This window comes from Melospiza georgiana, chromosome 8, assembly GCF_028018845.1.
Source record: "Melospiza georgiana isolate bMelGeo1 chromosome 8, bMelGeo1.pri, whole genome shotgun sequence".
Lineage (NCBI taxonomy): Eukaryota > Metazoa > Chordata > Aves > Passeriformes > Passerellidae > Melospiza > Melospiza georgiana.
The window spans coordinates 16,912,009-16,936,185 of NC_080437.1; the positions used below are offsets into that span (position 1 = coordinate 16,912,009).

General features: G+C 43.1%; 2 protein-coding genes across 18 annotated transcripts in view; both read left to right on the plus strand.

Moving 5' to 3' along the window:
* The window catches only part of CAMK2G (calcium/calmodulin dependent protein kinase II gamma), a 117,123-nt gene extending 113,040 nt beyond the window's left edge, over positions 1 to 4,083 (plus strand). For 14 of the 15 annotated variants that reach the window (XM_058029334.1, XM_058029341.1, XM_058029345.1 and 11 more), the window contains one exon: positions 1,376 to 4,083. The gene's annotated coding sequence lies outside the window, so the exon portion shown is untranslated. The remainder of the gene's footprint in view (positions 1 to 1,375) is intronic. The other variant, XM_058029335.1, reaches the window with a different exon arrangement.
* A 5,408-nt stretch (positions 4,084 to 9,491) lies between these two features.
* Positions 9,492 to 24,177, plus strand: part of NDST2 (N-deacetylase and N-sulfotransferase 2) — a 126,678-nt gene continuing 111,992 nt past the window's right edge. For 2 of the 3 annotated variants that reach the window (XM_058029331.1, XM_058029330.1), the window contains exon 1: positions 9,524 to 9,581. The gene's annotated coding sequence lies outside the window, so the exon portion shown is untranslated. Of the gene's footprint in view, positions 9,582 to 24,177 lie in introns of all 3 variants that reach the window. The other variant, XM_058029332.1, reaches the window with a different exon arrangement.

The following is a 24,177-nucleotide window of genomic DNA, read 5'->3' on the forward strand; positions in this document are numbered from 1 at the left end:
GGCAGTGAGAAGGAAAAAGCCTTTGCAGGAAAACAAAATAAACTTGCATCAGATTTCATCACAGAAATGTTGAGAGAGATGTCTGTCCAAAAAATGATGCAGAAGAAATTATTAAATTAAAGATCAGTATGGCTCAGTGACTATGCCTATGACTTCTGAGGAAATTTAGGAATGGAAAGTCTGCTGCAGAAGAGGTATGTTTCTTGGCTGTGGAAATGCTGAAGCCCTCCAAAAGTATGTTCTGGAGGGTTTCTGAAAACTGCAGAGCAGAAAGTATTTCCAAACCACAAAATGTTGGTTAAAACAATATTTAAAAATACCCTGTAAACTAATAGAAGTTGAAGTATTTGCATGCATTTCTGGGTTCTGGAGGAGGTATACCCACAAGCAATTACAAATGGGGTCAGTGTGGGTAGCCCCCATCTGAATGCACTGAATCATTTTGGAGTAGTGTTATCCCATGTGCAGTGAAAGCTAAGGATGAAGAATGAATGAGGTGAGTAAGAATGCTTAAATAGAAAGTAGTGGTTTCTTCTCACCTGGAAGGCAGAGTTCAGCTCTGGGTGAATCATCTGAAAAGGAAACTGCAGCCAGAAAAAAAAGTTTGATATTAATCAGAGGACTTCTGTGTAAGGAGAGAGTGGGAACCAAGTGGGGAGAAGACTTATAAGGGAGATTCTGCTAAGATTTGCAAACTAAGAAATGGTAGAAGAAAGAGTTTGGCTACACTTTCATGACAGGATAGTGCTAAACAGACATGAAAAAACCCCAGACTTAAAACTGATCAAAATAAATCCAGTAATTTGGCACATGAGGGTTAACTAGGAAAGACCTTTGCTAAAAGCAGTCACAAGGACTACAATTTCACAAAACTGTGGAGAAGCTTGTACATTTGTTTAAATATTAAGTAAGTTCAGAGACAAAATCACTGACGATTTGAAAAATGAAAACCCTAACAAAAATATAATTATCTTTCTGTTCAAGACAAAAGCCAACGGAAAGTGAGGCAGAAAATGTTCCTTAGGACCAGAACTTCTGAGCGCTCCTTAGGAAACTCCTTCAGCTTCTGGGTCATGGCTATGAGAGGGTGGGCTCAGGGCTGTCCAAAGCAGCATGAAATACATTTTAGCAATTACTTAATTTTCACTGGCACTCTCAGCCCCCTGGAAGGGGAAGTGAGTGCCTCTTACCTTTAGAAGTCTCCTCGTGAGCCGCAGTTTGTCTTGTGTTAGGGGTTTCTACCTACACCAAATAACCTGTAGAAAACGTGGGTTTTTTAATTGTGTGCAGCTAATATATGGCTTTATTTCCTTCCATCTTCCATCCTGTTCTCCCCTCTCCTTTCTGGGTGGACACTACCTCTTCCTGACTGCAGCAACTTGTGGAGATACTCAGCTGGAGGGCAATATCTTCTTAGCAAGCAGCTCTGGAGTGCCTGAGTGACAGCAACGGTCATGTCTGTTTTGACATTAAAAAATAAATACAAATTACAAACAGGCAGCAGCCAAATGCACGAAACCCTGCATGCATCTGATGCTCCGGGCACTGCCTTTCTGTTGTTTTCCATGGATCCATCGTGTCTGTTTCTGCTGTACGAAGGTGTTTTTAAATCTAAAAAAAAAAAAAAAGACATGTTGTTTGTATAAAAGAATAAAAAAACAGGAATAATGCTAAATAAATGACAGATTATCCAACATGCCCCCTCCCCCAGGGCTAAGAAAGTGGCAGCAGCCGGAACATCTTTCAGAAATGAAGTGAGGGGGAAAGCAAAAGTGAAGGAGAGAAAGAGAGAAGGAGAGCAAGAAAGGAGGCGGCTTGAACAGCGGATGGCTGAACTGTGCTCCGCAGAGCGATGTGGAAGTTGATACCACAGTCAGGCTGTGCTGCAGCTGCAGTCGGTGAGAGGTGGCAAGGAGACCCCAGAGGAGCCAATGTGAAGACTGGGGTTCAAGAGAGAGGAGGTGCTTCTCTTCCTGTTGCCCAGCAGTCTGACTTCAGCCTGTTTCTTCTTCGATTTCTGCACAGCAAGAACGCTATGGAGACCTGGTTGCTCGGCTGCTGGATCCCAAAACAGACTTTTCTTTTCTTTTTTTTTCCTTTTTTTTTTTTTTTTTTTAAGAAATAAAACAAAATGGAATGTTGTTTTAAAACTAAAGATGGAAGTAGGGATTTAAAAATGGGTTTAAGTAACCCATTATTAACCCAATTAATTAACTTGAATAGAAGCTCGCTCTTTAGTGATACTGGTTTTAGAAACAGCCACTACCTGGACAAACATGGAGTTTTGAAGCCAGCTTATTTAATTTAAAAAAAAACATTTCATTAAGAGCAGAGATTTTAGAGGAAGAGGGTATTTGTATGGGATTTTCTATTTTTTTTTCTTTTTAGTAGCGTAGTTGGGATCCACAGTGCTGCAGAACACATGTTCCTTAGGAAGCAGAAAAAAAACTTAGTGTTATGTTCTTCATGAAAACTTGCACATACACTCCTATATGAGGCATAAATAGCGTGTGTTTTTTATACTGAAATATATGCACCCGTAGAATTAAAGGGGTTACCTGGCCTCCTGTATGATTTGTTGGTCTCCAGTAAAATAGCAGTGGGAGCCAGAAGCCCCAGCCAGGTGCTTCTCCCCACCACTAACCCATCTGATGTTTGTAAGTGTCATGTTTCCTAGTGTTTATTTGAGTAATTTTTCTATTTTTTACAGTGATGTTGTAACACAGAAAACTGTCAGATCAGAACCTCAAAAGCTGTAGCTGAAGGACTCCAGGCCACCCCCCACCCCATGTTGCCTCTGGTGTTAGAGGATACCTCATGAAGCAGAGGGGAAAGGGAATGAACACGTGATCTGATGTTTGTCCTTTGGGCCAATTCATTTTCCTTTCTTTTCTTTGCTGCAAAAGGAGTTCAGTTCCTTTATTCATTGGGTGGGAGATATGGAAGTGTTTTGTTGACCTTACCAAGGAGGGAGCCTAGCCCCAAGAAGAAAATGGCCTTTCTGGCAGACCTGATGGGATTTGTCTTGACCAAGGGAAGGCATCACTTGCAGAAGTTGGAATGGGCTTTTACCTGAATTTATCTACCCCTAATAATTTTTTGGATCTCTAGAGTGAGTTAAAATTATTTCTGTGACAGCGTACTAGGTGTGTGGCAATCTTTTAGCAGACTATAGAAGAGAAGAAAGAGAATTTGCAATGTTAATCCTTATTCAATAAAAGGCAGACAATTAAAGCTGTTGCACAAAGTGGAGCTGTCACTTTGCAGCAGATAACGCTCTGCTCCCTTTATTGGAGAGGTGCTATCCCACACCAGGATTAGATCAGCTGACCACTGATGAAGGAAACTCTTCCCAGGTTTATTTGAGCAAACACCCTTTTCTTCCTCCTTTTGCTATCCCAGGGGAGGAGTGAGGAGGGGACTGAACCCATGGGGGGGCAAACACTAGATTTTATTATTTCAAAACATTTTTAAGACAGTGACTGAAGTGGAAAAGTAAAAAGCCTTGATATTTCATTCAGAATTTTTTTTTAAGCCACAAAGAAAGCAAACAGATTACAGTTATGCCACTTAAAAAAGATAAATACAAAACATTATGCATGCCTTCTTTCGGTCTGATCTTCCTTGTCTCTTTACCTGATAATTATTAATAGTTAAAAAAGAGAACCCTCTGTATTAAGTATATGCATCTTTCAGAAAAAAAAAAATTAAAAGAAGAGAACTGTTGGGTTTTTTGTTTTTGCACAGTCTTGGAGACAAACTCTTTTGGATTTTTTTTTTGTTTTGTTTCCTTTTAAGTTAATGAGAACCTTAGCTTGGTATGGCCATTATCAAACACAGCTGTACACCTTTAGCATTCTTAATGTTCTCTTATGGGGCTAATGTAAGCATCTATATAATATATATTATAAATATCACATTTTAAACAGGAAATGGAAGGCATTTGATGCAGAATTTTTGCATGATATAGAAATAATTACAGTTAGCTAGTGTTTGTTTGTTTGGTCTGAATGTTGGTAGAACCTTCATAGCTTTGTTACAATGAAACCTTGAACTGAAGATATTTAATAAAATAACATTTAAACAGTGTAAAGTTTGGAGTGTCACATTATTCTCCTGAGCAATATGAAATTGGTACTTCTGGGATAAAGAATCAATTGACAGAGGAGGTTTTTTTTCCTGTGTCATTTAAAAATGTAATGTTTAAAAAGTTAAGTGGGACCATACCTAAAAGGGGGGAGGGGAGAATACTAGCATTAAAAACAGGATGACAGAACCTGTTCAAATTACCTTTATGGCATTTCCCTGACCAGGGATAACAGGGAATTTTTGCTTTTGTTCCAAATTGCCTGATCCTTGGCAAATCTATGCTATGACTTCCTTTCCTGGTCTTTGTTTTCCTCACCAATATTTAAGATTCTTCTTGTGGGAGAAGCTATCTTGCTATTTGGTTTGCCTGATGTAAACACGCTGATCTCAAGTTGTGATTTAGTTATTTGTTAACTAGTGTATTTTGTGTCCTAGCTTCTGCAGATGCACAGAACTTGTCAGGTCTAGCAGTGTAAGCATCATTTCTTAATTTAAAAGTTAGTTGGATTTAACTCGTTTTGTTTTTATACTGCCTCTCGTTGTTAGCATTTCATGTATGCCCCGTTAGGTGGGCTTTGTTCCGCTCGGGCCTGGGCTGCTTTGCCCTTTCTCGGTTATTCCCACCCTGCAGATCTCAGCTGCTCCTGAGGGCGGGCGGCTGAGCCGTGGGGCTGCAGCAGGCGCTGCACGGGCCTCGTGTGCGGCACAGCCACTGCTGTCATGGTGCCGGGACACATCCCCTATCCATCGCAGCCACTGCTGTCATGGTGCGGGGACACATCCCCTATCCATCGCAGCCACTGCTGTCATGGTGCGGGGACACATCCCCTGTCCATCGCAGCCACTGCTGTCATGGTGCGGGGACACATCCCCTATCCATCGCAGCCACTGCTGTCATGGTGCGGGGCACACGTCTCCTTTTGGCACTGGCTGCAGCAAAGGGGCTCTAGCCAGCGTGTGGGCCCCATTTAGCAGGCCTGGCTGGCCTCCGTTCCCCTGAGCTCTTCCCAGGTGTGTCTGGGAAGTGGCAAAGGGGAGGGGGTGGCTTTGCCTTATCGCTGAAAGCGAGTTCATTGTGCTTAATCCCCTTTAACTGCAGCAATTACCCAGTAAATAGGTGTCAGCTGGTGCTGCTTAGAGAGATGATTACTTTTGCTGCCTGATGAAACAGGAGGAAAAAAATCGTCCTTAGTGTTTAAAGGGAGAAGGTAAGAGTTTTATAGTCCGTTTTACTGGGACTAAAGGTAATCTGCTCGTGCCCAGAAGAAATGGCTCCTGCTATTTCGGGAGCAAAGAGACGTTCTGCTCTCATTTCTGACATAGGAGGCAGGAGCATTCATCAGGTAAGATTTCTCCTGAAGCAGGCAATCCTGTCTTGATGATCTTTGAAGATATGTAGCAATATGAGCCGATAAGCACTAGGAAGGTACTCATAAAATTAGTGGTGATATCCCATGTTTTTAAGAACTCTTTTAACTAGGATAAGAGTAATTTAAACACTTGCTGAAAGCGAAATAGTCAGACTAACAGGTCAAGAATATTTAGTGTATCATACATATGGGGCCTCTTTTATGTCTTATGTTTTAGCTGACAGCAGGGATTAGGAATGATACTTCCCTGTATTGTAATAGCTCCAGTATTGAGCTAGCAAACAGGGATAGTCCCAGAACCTTACTTCCCACTCTGCTATAGCTGTTTAAAATCTGTTCATCCTATTAGATCAAGTTTTGCTATCTTCCTACCAAAGATGAGTGTCTGAACGTGTTTTTTTTTTAGTTCCCTTCCAATTTATGCACATGCATAATTGTATACACAGGTAGATTACTCTGTGGGAGACTTGTAATTGATGATAGCTTTTATTTATGCCCAAGTAGATTTGCTTTTAAACTAGGATTGCTCTGCTCTCACTTGCTGGGCTAGTGGCACAGAGGCCTGGCAAAATGCTCCTGTGCTTATAGTATCTGTGAGATGTGGGGAGAGTATGAGCAGAATTGGACCCTGAATGTCAATATCCTTTCAATTTTACTATGAAAATTGTTACCTCTTATTTATGGGTAATTGATAACGTAGAAAACCAAACAGAGCAGTTTACTAATGATTAGATTTGTGATCTGGTTTTGGGTTTGCTATGGCTTTGCAGGGTGACTGCAGATAAGCCAGGTATGTGCTCTGTGCTTCAGCTTTCCCATTTGTCCATGCAGATAAGCTTGACCTCAGTAGAACTGCTGTAAGAGACTGATGAACAGTGCTGCAGAGAAGCTAAGGTGGTCTTGCTGCTGCACATCACAGGTGACTTTTTTTTGCCTGAGAATTTGAAAGGTTTGGGACTGCAGATTAATGCACCTGGAATGCTTGTTTATTTGGGTTTGGTATACATTTATTTAAGGGTAGAGAAAGGTGATCCTTTGGGGGCACTTAAAGCAGTTTGAGTGGAGGATTATGAATTTTTCCCTTGAGATCCCTGATGCCTGAGAACTCCTCACCTGCCAGAACTCCTCACCACCTCTTTGCCTGCTGGTAAGGAATAGGAATATACTGGTTGGTGTGTAGTGCTCTAAAGAATTTTAAGCCAATTCTTATGTACTTAACAAGTATTAGAAAACAAAAATGCATATGTTTGTGGTTTTTAAGGCAGACTGGCTACAAGGAAAGGATGGATATAATTAAGTTAATAAAATCTCATTCTGAAGGTTTCTTGTGCTATAGGAGGGTCCTCTGAAGCACTGGTGGATGAGGGAGAGGGAAAGGTGGCTGTGCCTAATTTGTTACAATTTATATAATTTTACCATAATTATCTATGAATGGATGGGCAGGATGACATTTATTCACAGAATAAATGCATCATACGACTGCATGTTGGCAGACTTGGGTTTTGGCCAGTATTTGCAATGAAATACTGTCTCATCATGGTTTATTTCTCCTTCATGCTTCTGTGGGAAAGAGTAGTGTTCATACCAACAGAGGACAGCCTGCAGAAATGGCACCAGGGCTCTGCTTCAGAGGCTTGTTTACATTGGAACGTGCTATAGGTTACATCAGAGTCAGAGCAGTGCCACTGCCGTCTGGTTGTTCCTGCTCCAGAAAGCATTTGTTTGTTTGTTTCTTTCTTGCTACATGTCTAGTTCAAAATAAACTGAAAAAATACTTATACAAAAAAGGATATGTTCTATTTAAAGTGCCATTTGAAATTCATTGCTTTAGATTTAGCATATTTTTCTTGTATAAAAAAGGCCCAAACTTGGTTTAGATAGTCTTAAATGTTTTTAAGAATTGTAAAAGTATTAATGCTGAAATTGTTTTATATATGGTAAGTTAGCAAGTTTTAACACCTTCTAATCTGTTATAATATCAGTAAAAATCTTCCATCCCTATTACAAAGACTATATTGAGCCTCAACAGAAACAGCAAGACATTTAATCTTCTACTTCAACTTTCCCTTTGGGAAGAAACAGGCCTGAGCCATTAAATGGAATATCCAGGCAAACATGGTTTATGTGACCTTAAGAAAGAGAAATTGCTTCAGTGAAGTGCAATGTTACCAGGGATAGCACATGCTGAGTGAGGTAGGCACGGAGCAATATGATAAGCTGGAAGATGGGAGTCATAAAGCCAAGCACTGAGGGTGTTTGGAGTGTGAGGAAGAGAGTGGAGATGCAAGATGGGGTTGGAGGTGTCTTGCAGGTGAGTAGAGGAAGTTATGTATGAGGTAGCTAGAAAGGCAGTGAGGAGAGTGGGATGGAGAGTTGTTTTGTGGTGAAATGAGAAGGAAAGCAGGTGGATTCTGTGCTGGTGGTTTGAGGAGGGGTTTGGAGAGATGGGGCAAAAGTTGGGGTAGTTTCTTCCATGGCACATTTAGCTAGAATTTTAAGCTGATACTCTTCTGCCTGTATAGCAAACTATAGTGTACAACATACCCTCCTGTCACTGATTTCCCTCCCTCGCTGTAACTGAGATAGGTTAGACTGAGGAAGAAATTTATTTTTTTTTTAACCAGACCATCAAATTGTACTTTGAAATGGTAAATCCCATTTCACAGAATGTAGTACTGGATGATAAATGCTACAAGCACATGACACAAAGTTCTGAGCTGCCGCATAGTGCATAGTCCCTCTGTTGGCTCAGATTTGATCAGCTGTTTTGAAAAGTGTAAGGTCTGTGGTAGACTGGGCATCACCTGTTGCTGCCACGCTAGCTTTGGGACGGCTGCAGGCAGGGGATGATATTAATCTGATGTGAGCACTGTGGCACGTGTTTGGGTTAACTCAACAGAAATGCAATCACGTGTTAAATATATGCTGCTGGGTATTTTGGCAGCATAGACCTGTGAGATGGGACTGCAGGTGGTGGGAGCAGCTGCCTCTTCCACCTCTGCTGAGGTGGGGGTGCTGTCAGCCAGAGGCAGAACAGGCTTTTGAAGCATGCTAAGATATGATTGCTCATAGCTTTGTCTGTTTTTCTTCAGTTATTTGATTCACCTGCTAACATGGGCTTAACAGGCTTGCAGAAGTCTGATCAGTGCTTCAGGTGAAAATTGATAAGCTGAAGATTAAAAATCCTCTATAAATGTGTCCATAAACCACGATTTTTGAGCTTTTCAAACTTTTTAATAGAGGAGCGTGTTCCTGTACAGCAAATCTACATATTGTATTGCCTTTTGGAGGGTTTTCTGAGAGTTATTCACAAGATGCCAGCAATCCTCTGACAGCAGGATGGGAAGCAGTACTTTGCCAACATGAGGCCTTATTCCCTGAGCACCTGCTTTCCCTTTGCTTTCCCTTTTCTTCTGTCGCTTTTGACTGCTCCAGGTCCCAGTCCTGTTAACCTGTCCCTCATGTTCTCTCTCTGCGGTGCGGTGGGTTCTTTCTCCAGAGCTGATCCAAAAGCAGGACCGTGTAATAGCACTCCCGGACTGCTGTCCACTCGTCCAGCCTCCCCTGAGAATAAATGTTTCTGTGATGTGGCTTCACATCCCATTCTGGCTTCCTGCTACAATTTCCTCCACCGCTTTAGCGCAGCAAATTGCACCGTGCGTGTTTGTGTTTCTCGGGAGCCTGCTGCCGGCGATGCCACAGCAGCGGCAATCCCTACCTACTGCTTTCCTGGGCATCCCACCCGGGAGCGCTGCCGGGCAGCCCCGCGGCCACGGCGGCACCGCCGGTGCCCGCGGCCGCGGGGCAGCCCCGGCCACGTGTTGGAGCGCGGGGCGCGGCCGGGCCGCGGGACCCCGGCCCGAGCGCAGCCCGGCGCTGAGGCGGGCGGGGCCCCGCGCCCCTCCCTCGCTCCGTCCCTCCCTCCCTCGCTCCCTCCCCGCGGAAGATGGCGGCCGGGCGGCGCGGCGGCGGCGGCTCCCCCAGCGGCCGGACGGACGCGCAGCGCCCCGGAGCCGGCGGGCCGCGACCGGCCTGAGCGCTGCTCGCGGCGCCGGGGGACGCCCGTCCGCTCTCCCTCCGGGACCCGTGCCCTGCCCGCCCGGCGGGGCCTCCTTGCGGCAGGTGAGGTGGAGGAGGAGGGCAGCGCGGTGGCGGCGGCCCGGCCCGCTCCGGCTCGGAGGGCGGCGGGGCTGAGCGAGCGGGGCCGGGGGAAGTTGTGCCGGCCGGGGGCGATGGTCACGGGTGCGGGCGGTCTGTGAGGGGCGGCCGGAGCGTGGGAGGAGGCGGGGGGGCCGGCCCGGGCCGGGCGGTGCGGAGGGCGCTGCCCCCCGCCCCGGAGCCACCTGTGCGGCCGGGGGACCCCGCCGGGAGCCCACTCCGGGGGACCCGTGCCCCAGCGCGGTGCTCCGTTGCCGGCCGTGCCCGGGGCCGAAGGTTTCGCAGCCTTTCACGGCTGCTTTTGTCGTGTCGGGTGCTGGGCCCCCGACACGCGGCTGGGATTGGCACCCCTGCCCCATCGCGGCTGCCGCCCCTCGGAGCCCCCGTGCTCCGGCCGCCGGCGGGGAGCGGGTCCTGGGCCGGAGCTGCGCTCCCGGCCTCGCTCCAGCTTTGTTTACCCCGCGGCGTCGCGCTGCAGGCGCCGAGGCTGCGGAGTACGGCGGGACCGGCGCCCGAGTAGTCGGCGTGCACCGGGGCAGGGGATGCTCTGTCCCCGTGGGCGAGGCTGTGGCTGCACTGCCCGTGCTGCACACGCTGCTCTCGGGGGGCTGCGCTCAGAGCAGGCCAGCCGCGGGCACAGTTGTGGTATTATAAAGACACAACAAAAATTACATAGAGAAAGCTAATGGAACGTGAGAAATCGCTCCTGTAGTATTTCCCGTCATATTTTAGTTGTTAAAACATTTTGACAGAGGTAAAGTGATAAATAAAAGCATGAGACATCCCTGTTTGCTTATGCAAGTGTGAGTAAAGAGTGTTGCCTGAATTAGAAGTGAGAAAATGTCACACCTCTGAACTCAGCCACAAGTTAAGCTACTCCACACTGGGATCCTTTGTGACCAATTTTGCCTAGGAAGTATTCATAGTTGTTAATAGTATGTGCATTTCTCATTAGGAAATGTAACTTTGTCCTTTGTGGCAGAGGTAAACTAGAAACTTCTGATGAATTGTTCAGGTTATGTGCAGTCAATTATCTGTGGTAATTGGGCTGAGAAATTTTGGATGATGGCAGTATAGGGGGCGCGTTGTACAAAAACACCCCAAGAGCCAGAAAAAATTAGAAGCTTAGCATCAAACCAAGAGTTCATTGGCCTGGGTACCTACACGTGCTGACATTGCCCATGTGAGCTGGCTCGGCACCTGGACAGTGATCACAAAGCCAAGCCCTCTAGAATTGCACAAAGACACGTGGGGTGCTCTGTCCACAGTGGGTTTGTGCAGTATTTCTTCATTGGGCTTCTCAGTGCAGCTGTTTTCATGGCACTGAGATCACTGATCTGCTGACAGAATGGACAAAGAAAGGCATTTTAGTTTGTTCTTCACCCTGCACAAAAGTGATTGTGATGTGTTGAGATTGTTGGTTCCAAAACCAGCCAGACTCCAGTAGATCAGTTTTGAGCCAGTGGAAAATCTGTGTGCTTAAGTCTGGCAACCAGCATAAAATGGTCTAAAAACTTTCTCCTGTCAGCAGCTGTGAACAAGTACATATCTCTTACAGTTATTATCTTGTTCAGTAGCTGCTTCTTAAATTTTTCTTCCTTATCCCAATTCCTCTCTTTGTTCTTCCCTTTTAGTTTTTGCTCTCCCCTAAGCACATGGTAGTGTTTTCCTTGCTGCTTCTCGAACATGGTTTTGTAATGGGTCTTCTCTTCCTCTGTTTCAGTATTTGTTCATTCTTTGTAAAACTGTGGTTTTGCATGTATATATGAACTATGAAGAACTGGGATTTTCAAAAAAAGGTACAGCTCAGAATGAGCTGTGAGCAAGGACACAGAGCAGAAGTAGTGGTACATGTGTCCGTATTAAATTTTTTGCTCCAGTTGCAAAAATTACTTTTGGTATGGGTTCTCAGACTGGATGTCAGAATGGAGAGTGAGGGGCAATCTGGCAGCAAAATGAGATTATGATACAGAAAAATTGAGAGTCAGTGTTTTGAGGTATGGCGTTATATGAGCAATTGTTTATCAGGATGTGAGCATGTGCCTGGGCAAGCTGGGTCTCCCAGCAGCATCTAGCAGTGCGGTCATGGTGGGATCTGCTGCATGGATTTTGGATAAACTTCCACTGTTGTGCCTAACCTTCAGTCTGATCTGCATCAGAATTCATGTAGGGGCCTGGTAAAAATAGCTTGAGCCTACTTTTGTATTTACATTTGTAATTCCATGGGGGTCTTTGGTTTTTTTTTTTTGTTGTAACGGGGGAAGGGGAAATAACGAAACACAGCTAAGATTTCGATGTGCCCTGAACCACAGCCTATCTCCCCATCACTGAGCCTTGTTTCAGAGGACTGAATGACTGTCTCGGATCTCTCTGTGGTGTATCTGCAGTATGTGGGGATTCTCTGAGCAGAGCTGCACAGATAAGATAATCCATTTCATTTTAATTGGCAGAGTTGTTTACACATGATCTCTTGCTCATTTTCCTCTTTTAAAAGAATGCATATCCATCCCTGATTACAGCTCAGGTCAAAATCCCTCAGCACACGTAGCAAATCTCCTTTAATTGGTCTCATTTAGCTCTCATAAGGTTGTGTTTTAATTCTCGCTCTTCTGAATCCTTTTCCCCAATCTGCAATGTAATTTATTACAGGATATTTTATAGACAGGGGAGCAGCCTCTGGCTGTCAGCAGCCTTTGCAGTGTATCAAATTTCCAGCTCAACAGGCAGCTGCAGTGGAGTTTGTGGGTGTAAGGCAGTGATGCTGCAGCAGCAGCACACAGGCAGTCAGTGGTGGTGGCACTGGGCATGAGAGCAGGGTTTGTCCTGGATTCTGGAGATAATTGGGATGAATACTCCTGTTTGCTCTCTCTGCTTCTCTAGTTTTATTCTTGCCTTGCTGATGCAGGGGTCTTTGAGTTCAATTTTTTTCTTTCTAGCTGTCTTTCCAATCTCTTTGTTTCGAGGCAAACACATCCAAGTTGCTGCTGTTTTCTGATGACAGGCTTTGAGCAGTGCAGGGATGGTGAAAGGCAGGTACTGGGAGTGCATTTTTAGATGGCCCAAAGCAACATTAGCTGTCTTTAGAAAATCCCCTGTGACTTTGCTGAGCACCGTTGCTTTGGTTAATTGAACATAATGCACAGAGGTGAAGCTGTGTATTTCATTATGCCTGTGCTGAGCACTTCACCTCTGGCCTGTAGCAGCGCAGTCTGCAGGCACCCTGCACTGTGCAGCTCCTGCCTGATCGCTGCCTGTTCTGGCATCAGCTCTGAAAGGCTCAAAGTCTGGCTTTTTTCTTTTTTGAGATCTACCGTCTGCTTTTACACTGGCAATTTCCCCACTACAGTAAAATCTGAAGGGACCATGTGCCTCTGCTTCAGTTGCTGGAGATGGCAGACTGCATTGTGCATCAGTGAAGGTGCAGACAGACTTTTTGCTTTGCTGATCCTGCTCTGGAAGCAGGAGTCTCCAGTAGAGCTGTGGAGCACGGTTATAGCTTAAATCACCACTGAAAGATTTAGTGGAGTGGACAGATCAGAGCCCTACCTGTTCTTCCTGCATAATGATTTTTGAAGGTCTTTGTCCTCTGACAGTTGCTGTTTGGGGACTGTTTTTCAATATAGACCCATATCCTGAAAGGAAATTATATAGATCACTAGACTCAATCCATATGTGCTCTGTTAAAAATGCAGTAGAACTCTCTAGACACGAGTGATGAATTAATCTTCTGATGGAGGAAGATACCCTCCATCACATTCTTGCCTGCTCTAATATTTTTTAGTAAGCTAACTGATTTATCAGTGAATGTGAGGGATTTGGTAAGATTGTAAGTGCAGTTTGGATCTTCTCAAAATATTTGTGGCTTATGCTGGGCAGTGTAACAAGATCTGTTTTCACAGAAGTGGGATTTGCTATTTGCTTGTTTTCTAAAGCTGCCCAAACTCTTCAAACAAGGAGAAGGGATGGGAGCATGCTCTCTCTCTAGACTCAGCCTGTTTTTGAATTTGTCAAGGAAAATAAAAAAAAAAAAAAGAAAAAGGACAGCTTCATGCAGCACTTGCTTATGTAGTAGCAACACCAAGAAGGTGTTTGGAAATACCTGACTCTTCCAAATGTGTTTGTAGCTGTGTGTAACCACAGCCATTCTTCCTGCTGGGATTGCAGATGTGGAGTATCAACAGTGCTTGCAGCTCCTCTCAGGCTGAAATGTTACCACCTTAACTTAGTCTGTGATAGTGCCCTCTTCTTTCTGTTAAGTGAACTTTATATTTGTCATTAAATACAAATTATGAAGTTATGCATTAAAAGTAACAGCAGTCAGATACCAGCGTTCATATTTTTTTTCTCCAAAATCACAGGAGGTAGAAGAGGGAGAGATAGATTTTGTCCTTTGCTCAGTGTACAGGGCTTGTGCTGGTCCTAGTGCCGGTAATCCCTGTGCTTTGGGTGTCTCACTCTGCACTTAACATCTACAGCTATTTGTCACATTTAAGTGTGGAATGGAAGTGAGGGGCTGTAGGATACAGTTGTACTGCACTAGTACTGATCAGTTTTCTCTCAAAACTGCAGTGCATTATTCTGAATTCTTTTTTTTTCCCCTTTAGAAATATTCTCCATTAGTAGAAAAGATTGTCCAGGGCATTCTCAGGAAAGCCGGAGACAGCAGAGTCTGTCCCCTCCTCTCTTACCTCCCCATCCAGTACAGCCTCAAAGAGGAGGATGCCTCCTCAGGGAGGGTTTCCATGGTCAGGGAGAGAGCAGGTCATAAAGCTGCATGTGTTAGATGGTACACCAGCAAGTCATAGCCCTTTCCAGAGCCAGGGGTGACTGCTGATTTTATTTATTGATGTGTGTTTTTTCTCTATATTCAGTTGTTGGATTGGGAGCTGGGTTGGCATAACTGATGGAAGAGGGAAGGAGTAAAGAGGGACAGCAAAATGACAATTTTATCCCTACTTAATTGCTTTTTGCAATCCTGGTCTGCCATCTGGTCAGTCTCTTTGAAAGCATACAACCCTGTCCTTACTCCTCCCTTTGTTTCTCCAGTCTCCTACATCCTTCAGTCCTGTGTCAGGAGCTCTCCAAGAATATTACACTCCTGAGTGGTTTGTGTTGTGTCAGGACCATTAGATTAGCCGATGGAGAAACTTGTTTTCCTTTGATCGTATTTAGTTTTACAGTTCCAGATGATTCCATTAGCCTAATATTTTATTGGTCTTTAAGCTTGTCTCTAATTAATGCTAATTTGCTTGGCAGTACTTCTGAAGTAAAATCAGAGTTTGCACGTGGGTTTTTAGAGCTCTTCAACTGATCTTAACTCTCACATTTTCAATCACTTTGGTATTAATTCCTCAAAGGAAACAGTGGAATGATAGGCCTTAGCTGTTCTACGTTGTGAGTAGTAGAGTTCAATTTAGAAGAGCAGAGAAACTTGAGATTTACTTCAGAAAGGTTAGAAGAACCACAGAACATTTACAAATGTCTATTTTTGTTTTAAGAACCTCTTACTGAATGACTTTGCTTGTGCCCTTCAGCCTTTACTGGTGCTTTAGAGTAAATGGAAAATTTTGTATCACAATGGGCTTTTAAAACAGTCAGATCTAGCTTCTCTTGGATGATGAGAGTTGGACTCATCTGATTACATGTGGAAATATAGTATGTAAATACAGCTCAAGTGTCCACAACTGAGCTGGGCACTGTAAGTTCCCTTTATGTTAAGAGTATGTTTGGGCACTGTTCATTTCCAAATCTACCCTAAAGTAGGTGTCCACATTTATTGAGGTGAATCACTTGCTGGAAGTTCTTTTTTGCTTTTCCACTGAATATATTAAAAACTGAGAGTGTCACTCCAGATGTCAGCAGGATAAGTATCTGAGCAGAAGCTGAGTTGAACACTTTCCAGAGTGACAACTAACTTGCTTGTAGTCCTGGACTGCTTTTCAGTGCAGCATTTTTAATATTGTCACTATTAATTATGTAAATTTGCCTCTTCTGATCCTAACTACCTTTTCCATATTTAGAATGTTTTTCTGTACGTTTATCTTTTTAAGCTGATGCTTACATGGGGATTCTGTGACACTCACACTTTATTCTGAAAGCTTTTGCAAGTGCTGACTGTTAGGGCTTGTTCTGCTGCTGTCGATTGTCTTTGCCCGTGCCTCTGAGATGAAGTTGTTCAACAGCCAGGATTCCATTGTAAGTGGTAACCAGGACCTTACTGTGGTCCTGGACAGCCATCCTGTCCCTGAGAAATCAGACCAAATCATGGATGGGTCTTTGATTCAAAATCTAGCTGCAGAGATTGTAGTTGACTCTAAGTGAGGAGAATGTCAAAATGTCAGGTACAGCCCAGTGACTTTTTTCTGTCAAGAGAGCAGTTTCTCTGCTGCACAATCTGGGTTTTGCACTGCTGGAAGCTTAACCTTGGCCAAATGGTGAGGTCAGGTTTGGAGTGGCCCAGCACAGTGGCACGTAACAGGACTGAGATGAATAATGTAATTTCACAGCAAGTTGAATACCTCTTAATATTTAATGGCCCAAGATGAACAAGGAGCCCAGCAAGACTGGGAACTCTTGTGCAGTTTATTAAAAGGCATAAATTTCAGTGGAGAAAATTTTGGTGTTTTGTCTAACCCCTTAAAATACCATCATCTTGCATCTATCATCACCCATGTTTTGTTTGTGTTTCTTTTCTGGACATCACCTGTGTGTAGGTCAGTTTCAAGTAGAGAGATGTCTTTGAAGTGGTGTCCTTTGTCTCAGCAATGGAGCTACAGAACTGAAATCATCATCACCTAACTGCTGGAAAACTGCTTGTCCTCCATTTATTGAGGGCTGTAGAGGTATTAAAAAGAGCAGACAGAAACTAGTGTAGACATTGCATTGTTCAACACAGAGTGTCTGTGTGTGAGGGCTGCTGCAGCTCCGTTTCACCAGCTGTGTGAATCCACTTTCAGGAGAACTATGTGAACTATTGTAGTGTTAAACCTCCTTTTTCAGTGGGATAAGGTGGGATCCTGGCCCAGTCCAGCAGTTGTGAGGAGGCAGACTCATTTCAGCACTGAAGACTGGCATAAATTGTTAGTCTCCATGTCTGATCTATTGTTCAGAACAGCTCTGAAACATTCAGCTTTCCCCTGTCCCCCATTTTGGTTACAAATAATGTGTTTAATTTGTTACTTGTAATTTCATTATTTTTATTTTTAATTAGATGCTCTGGATTCACTCAGTGATACTGAAGCTCAAAATGAATGTGCCTTACTTTTGGCTGAGTCATAATCATCTTCCTCATAAGCAGAGATCTGTCACTGTCTCCTGATTTAGTTTTGTCTGGAGACTTCTATCCATATCCTTCCTTTATGTTCCTTTTTCTGATCTGGTCCTTTTCCTGATCCTGTTGTTGGATGTGAATGAACCTACTTTCCTGAGTCAAGGCTACCATGAAAGCTGCTGTTATCATGTGCTCCCATCTAGATTTAGTATCCTGGAACTGTGCGTGGAACAGGGTGTGTTTCCATGGCCCAAGTCCACATAAACATATAAACACAAAGCTTTCTGTAGGAAAACTTGCTTTGCCTCAAACAAAATATTGATGTTTGCCTTTCCCAGCATTACTTATAAATACAAATTCCTCACTAACCACACGCTATGCTGCAGTGCCTGTGGTGGCAGGCAGAGCTTGAAAGTTCTTTTTGGTCTTGCACTGTGTATGTGGGCAGGTTAAGAGCAAACTGGTGTTCAGGGATTGTCATAATTGCAGTTGGTGCTGAATGTAAGGTTTCTCTGGGGTTGTTAACTCTTGCATGCAGTAGAGCTATGGTATAATTATTTCTGTGTTAGTCCTAGCATTTTCCTGTTGCTGAATGAAAACAGGGTGAGGATGCCCTTTGAACGCACTCCTCTTGGTTGCATTTAAACTGATGCTGCTGAGGAAAGCAGTCCAATCCTGTAGTGGTGCTTCTCTGTATTGGTGCAAGAACTCAGCAAGGAGCATCAGGAAATTCATGTGGAAATTAAAATAACAGAACAAAACAAACCTCCTTTTTTGCTATGATATCATTCTCCAGAAGGGAAATGTTACTGTAAGAAACCCAGTCAGGCTCAAATGCTCTTGCAGGGGCACAGCCCAGAGTACCTTGAGGATAAGATGAACTGATGGCATGCCAGGGCAGCTGTCTTTAGGGGAGAGGAGTGACCACCTAAAGACATGCCAGATGGTCACTTCAGTACAGTTGCACATGGTGTAAGCTGAAGAGCAGTCTTGTGCTTCTTCTCTCTGCATCAGTCCTGCAAAGTTTTTAAATCTCGGTTAGCCTTAACTAACAGTGGTCATGGGAAACTCTGTAACAAACAGCAGGATAAGAGCCAAGCTGCATGCCGCAGTCCTTCATTGCTGCCTGTTCTTCTCCACCTCTAATTGGACACTGGATTAATTTTTATATCACTGATTTCTTGTAAGGGGTAAGACTGAAGAAGTAATAGCATTAGTAGTTTCTGATGAAAATGGGTCCTGAGGAAGAGCAAAGTAGTCTTTTTGGCCAAGGTGCAGACAAGCACTGAGTTCACATGTTCTGCACTTTTTTTTTTTTTTTTGCATTTACTCCAAGACTTCCCAGCTTCTCTGATGAGCAGTGCTGTATTATCTTTATGGTCCTGTGCAATTTACCAGAACAACATGACATGTTATGTCAGAAAACTAGTTATGTTTCTATGGAATTAATCTTGGGCTTGGTTTTTTCCATATTTTGTTGGGGAAAAAAAACCCAACCAAAAACAAACAAAGAAAAAACCAAACAAAACAATAGCAGTGTTTCTGTGTTTTCCTCCACAGTTTTTTCTAGCACCCTTGCGCAGACAGTTTGTCCCATGACACTGTTCTGGACAGATCTTTGAGGACTGAAATTGTTGGGAGTGCTCAGGCCCCTTCCCCTTCCTGCAATTATATCTTCCTGAAATGCATCCTGTGCAAGGGTGAAGATCAGCTCCAGGCAGTGCTGGGAGACAGGGCAGTGGAAACTGATCCAGTGTCTGCATGGAAGCCTTTTCTTGAAGGGTATGTCTGTAAACTCTTTGGTCTTAAAGTATACTGAGTACTTCTAAAAATGAAGAAAGAATAAAAATACAGCCAAACATGTCTTCATACAGCTCTAGGGTGTAAACCACAAATGCAAGATTCTGATTTTCCCTGTCATTAGGCTTTATCTGGAGAGAGCATTTGGTGGGGATACAGATGTGATTTGATTTTCATGAGTTAGTGATTTAGAAACCTCATGTTTGATATTCTGGGATGGGATGGGGTGGGTAACACTGAGCTTGAGAATGAGTGTTGAGCGTGCTGCTCGTTTTGTTCTGTGTTCACAACTCTTTGGCTCTGGTGTTACACAGTCTCTGCTAGCTGCTCTCTGCTGGGACACTCTAACTTTTCCTGGGGCTCTGTGGAGTTCCATCCTCATTTGCAGTCATGACCTTTAACCACGGGTGTCTTCCAGTGGAGCTGTGAAACTGCTGACAGAACTGGGGAAGTGGTTGCAATGCCTGTGAGCACAAATGCCAGGACTTTCATGGTAGACAGAATAACATGAGGGAGCTCTCAGCCAAATGAAGTATTGAAACCTTTTATGCACAGACATCAGGATATAACACTCGTCTTAAAATTTCAATTTCATAAAATTAATTATCCTTAGGTAATACTTTTTAGAAAATCTTACCTAGCTTGATTCCATCTGTCTTGAAGGAAAAGAAAGGAGATGCAGGAAGAAATGTGGATTGGCAGGGTTTTTTCATGTAAAGTTATGGGCACAAGCTGGCTACTGCAGGGAAATTCATCCTGTGAATGTGAGGAGACTTCTTATCCCTCTTTTCTGCTTGTAAGGTTGACTTCACTGAGACTGCAGAAATCAGTGTGGAATACGGGAAAAAAGGAGGAATGAACTTTGACTAATACTGATCTGAATCTAACTTTGAGTTGGTAATACTGGTGCAGAGCATTCTTTGTCCTATCACTGTCACCCAAGATCATCTTAAACTGTGATGAGAAAGTGTCACACAAAAATTCTTAGAGATGTTGGTTAATTATTATTGGGTTTGGAAATGACAAATTCTAGGAAGCAGTCCTTGAGAGCAGTGAGTGCAATACTTTTTCCCCTGTTACAGTTGCTCAGATATATTGTCTCTCTTGGGGAGCAAGTCATACAATGCATTTTTTTGGCTTGGTAAGCTTCTTGCATGAGGTCAGCATTCCCATTACACTGCTAACCCAGCATAGTCATGCTTTAAATGTACTAGCTGCAGAGGATGTACATGACTACTGACTTTTTTGAGTGGTACAATATTAAATATTCAGCTTGAGGTCTTTTATTCATTGGCAGTGCCAAGTGCTGTAAAAATTCTGTGCCTGTATAACGTGGCTCGTATTTGGCATGACTAATCACTGCTAGGGTTTAAAACCTTTGTGTATAGTGCATCTGGGAGCAGGTAGCTGTAAGACTGGGCAGAGGAATCCCCTTACTTTTCCTTCTTCAGTAAAAGCTCTTTCTTAATATAAAGGTCCAGTTGCTGCTATTTCTTGTATAATGTGCAAAGCACAGCAGTATGTGGGCAGCAAACTAATGCAAAGTGTTCTCCTGTCTAGTGTTTCATTGTTCTTTCTGCCTGAGGCTTTGCAACCTTGGTCTTTTTTAGTTAAAATCTTTAAACAATGGATTATCTGTTTTCTCAGGCTTTAGAGGATTTGATGTAGCAGTCACCCTTAGGCATTTGGCTCAAGATTACAGCAATAAATGCATTCATCAGAGCCCCCTGGCCCTTCCAAGAGCCAGGCAGTCATAAGATTATCTCTGCCATATTCATCTACTTCTAACTCCAGTGAAGCGTGTCACCGTGTTAAGAATTGGAGTGAAGTCCTGTTCTTCCTGAGCATTTGCACTCAGATGGTTTGTAAGAAAAGGGGGGGCTGTGTGTGGAGAGGTTGAGAGCACCTGCAGTAGGCAGACTTCATTCTTGCTGTGATGTTGGCTTTTACAGCATTACCAATTTGTACTTTCCAGGAGATCAGGAACCTTTTTGGAAAACCAGCTTTGCTTCTTTTCCCCCAAGGTCTGGCAGTCCAAAAATTTCATATGGCTTTAAAATTTTGTCATTGGAATGTAATTTTAATCAATATTGACATTTCTGATCTTTGTGTGCCAGCTGCTGTTTTTCTGCATGGTTCTGGGGCTGGAGGGCCCTGTGCCAGGGATTACAAAGCAGTTGCCACCCAGCTGTGATACCTGACGTGGCAGTTTCTGTAAGAGTGCTTCCCCATTGCACTCTTTAAACAGTCGACTGTGATGTTTTTCTTCTGTTACTGTGAGATCTAAGGTAGTTTACAGATATTGGCCATTCTGCTGTGTTGCTTTGGAGAAAGATACCTGCTGTCAGAAGGACACCCAAAGCTCAGTTTCAGTAAAAAGGTACATTTTCTAAAGGGGTTTATTTCTGGGTAGAAGAGCTGTTTGTTGTGTGCCTTTGCGTGGTGGGGCTTCTAAAGAGAAACTTTATCTCAGGCAAGTTCAGTTGCCAAAAGAGAAACGTTTGACCGGGAATTGACAGATGACCAGAGAGGACAGGCAAGTGTGGCATGAGGAATGTGAGAAGGTTAGATGGAAAGGATGGATTTTGGAGAGAAAGGAAGATGTAGTACTAAGATGCAGATAGCAGGAGTAGACACAAAGCTTTGCAGCATCTTCCTGTGCCCTGGGTGGAATGTAGGTCTCTGGATCTGAAGACATGGCTGTCAGAGAATACCAAAAACCTCTTGGCAGTGCTGCTTCAGTTCTGAAGTGCTTCTACCCTGAGAACAACCACCTGTAGTTCTATAGCTTCTAGTTAGCTCAGGATACCCCTGTGGCTTATCAGATGGTTGCTCAGCCTGTGTGATACCAGTGGGATGCTTGTGTAGTGGAGTTTGTAATTCGGGATTTTGCTTTAGGGTGGAAAATGTAAACAGGAGGAGGGACACACGTAGAGACGTGTATGGATGTACACTACCACATTCAGAAGGTGGTGAGGACAAACATAAGACAGAACATAGCAGAATTTATTTTGTTTGAGCAACGTTGTTATGTCCCTATTAAATAAAACAAGTTCTAACTTGCATGAATTATAAAAATACAGTGGAAAAATTAATTTTTTCAAAATGTGTTAATTTCATTCTACCATCTATATATGCTTTATTGTAATTACCATAAGGAAGAAAGCATGCTACAGATTGAGGGTTGTTTTCTCTCTTCTGGTATTAATTGACCTTTTGGAATCCAACAGTATGAGTGATCTCATCATTAGGCCTATCAGAGACATCCTTTAATATTTTGAAAACTGTTGAATCATCTGGAATTGTTCTTCTAATAAAAGGAGAGATTATTTGACCCAAGTAAAACCCTGATGGCTAACATCAGGGAGCTAATACTAGATCTCTTTAGCAGTACTTAGATATCCATCCATGTTTTCGAATTGTCAATACAAGAAAAGCTGAAATCAAGTAAAAGTACCTTTGAAGATGGATAGCAAGATATTTAATCTATTTCAGGGACACCATTAATTGCAAGAGATGAATTAATGGCTATGTGAGGCTTTTTAATGGGAGAGAGGGTCACATGGCTCCTGTTCAGGTTTTCAGGTGGTGGAGAGGAAGCCAGCCAGCACACTGATGAGGTTTGGTTTTGCTGCTCTAAGTAGTTCTGACCAGATCAGGACAGGAGATCCAGTTAATGACAGTGAAAAGTATAGGAAAATGCTTTATTTAGCTGTCCTAATAGTTTATGGTGGATTAAGAGATCAAATTACTACATTGGAATCTCAAGTGGGTTGTTCGTTGTATTTCTTTCTTTCTGTCACTTAGTTGAGTAATCTGAATTTTTATGTGTTGTTAGGCTTTTTTGTATGTTGCTGTTGTTGTTGTGGGTTTTTGTATGTGCTACCTCAGATTTTTATAAAACAGCATCATGAGGACACCAGCTGCTTCAAGCTTGACATTCTGCAGGTAGGAATCATATACAAAGGCAAGTTCAAAAGAGCAGCACTCCAGTGAATAGCTAATTCATCCAGCTGTTCCAACCACCAAGGGAGGCATGAATCTTTCTGGTATACCACAGCTGTGCTGCCATGCTCAGAAAGCTTTGTATTTATCATCATTCCTTGTGATAATGGTATTGCTGGTCCTGTTGTTCCTAGGCCTGGGTGTTGAGCTGTGAGGAAGGTGCTCTGAGCTCTGCCCTTCAAGCCTTAATGCAGGGGCACATAAAGGGTAATCCTGCTGTTTAGAAACACAGGCAGAGAATGTGCAGTGCCTGCATTGTCAGTATCTTTCCTACTGATTGCAGCATCTTTATGAATTACTGTGATTGCAGAGTCATTTCTATTTTTGAAATTGTTTCTCTGTAAAAAAGATCTTGTAAAAGGGATATTGACGATTTTTTGTTTGAAGTAGTGGCTTAGTTAAAGATACCTTGATGTCATCAGAAAAGGAAATTGTCAGATTTACTGGGAAATAACAAATTCATTTCTGGCCAAAGGAAATATATTCCACTCAGTACACAAATTAATGTGTGGAATGTATTGCTACAGTACATCATTGAGGTTACAAATGTGTAGGGTCAAAAGTAATCTGATATTTATGTGTCAGTTATATGGACAAATCCTGCAAATTAAAACTCTTTTTAAGGTCTTCTAGACAGCTTCCTTGAGCTCAAGATATCCGTAAGTATAAACAATAATAAGAAGGACTACTTTTCCTTATTCCTATTTTGCAAATTTGTCTTTAAGGCTTTCTTCTGCTAGTCTTTGAAATACCTGGAGCTGGACAGTACAGGTTATAGGAACTGAAGTGAACAAGTTGTAGGCCAAATTCAGAATGAGTTTCTTATGTCCTGTATTTTTCAGGTGTTTTCAATAGCTATGATTCTTGTCAGTCAGAAAGCAGTTACAAATATCCCATTAAAAACAAGGCATTAAATTCAGATTATTACACTGGTGATAAAATATTTGGTAGAAATGTATTCTGCATGGCAGATAAACACTAAAAATAAACACTGAGTTTTGACAGGATGGAGGAAAAATGCAGTTTGGGGGGGGGGGGCAGTTTTCCCCCTTTTTTGTGATATGCTCAAGAACTACAACATAGAATACAACTATAACTAGTTGTTATTTGGATGGATCAGGCAATGGCAGATCTTCAACAACTTCTCCCACCATGTTCAATTTAAACCAAACCCAGAGTTAGCTCATTTTAGACCAAAGTCTGTGTGCTGTTGTGTTTGCCTAAACCTTTGTCCTTGTTGCGAAACTGAGGAGAGGTTAAAGGCCTGTGCCAGTGCTCAACCCTTGCTCCACAGGAGTGTGACTTGAAAGTGGGCTTCTGTGCTGGTCTCAAACACAAAAGAATTTCCAAAGCAGTTGCTACCACTCCTAAATGATTAGGCTTCTCTTTGTTTTGGTTTTTTTTGGGTAAAAAGGTAATGTTCAGATGTTTACTGGTTTATTACACACAGTTAAGAAAAAAATAATTTGCTTCATATATCTGGAA